This window comes from Penaeus monodon, chromosome 30, assembly GCF_015228065.2.
Source record: "Penaeus monodon isolate SGIC_2016 chromosome 30, NSTDA_Pmon_1, whole genome shotgun sequence".
Taxonomy (NCBI): Eukaryota; Metazoa; Arthropoda; class Malacostraca; order Decapoda; family Penaeidae; genus Penaeus; species Penaeus monodon.
In genome coordinates, this window is record NC_051415.1 from 10,619,585 (window position 1) to 10,619,887 (window position 303).

Here is a 303-nt window from a genome sequence, read left to right on the forward strand (position 1 = left end):
CCCAACTGAAACACAACACCCCCCCTCCCCCCTCACCCATACACCCCCACCCCCCATTCCTCCCCAACAGAAACCCCGAACACCCCCCCCTCACCCATACACCCCCACCCCCCAATTCCTCCCCAACAGAAACCCCGAACACCCCCCCATCCCCCCTCACCCAAACTCCAACCCCAAGTCACGTGAGCCACCTGTAACGGCGTAATGGAGGGGTCCCTTGTGGGTCCCTAGTGGGTCCCTCCCCCGCGCCGCCTTGACCGCTCTTAATTATGGACACGCGACTTGCCCGTTGTCATTGCGAAA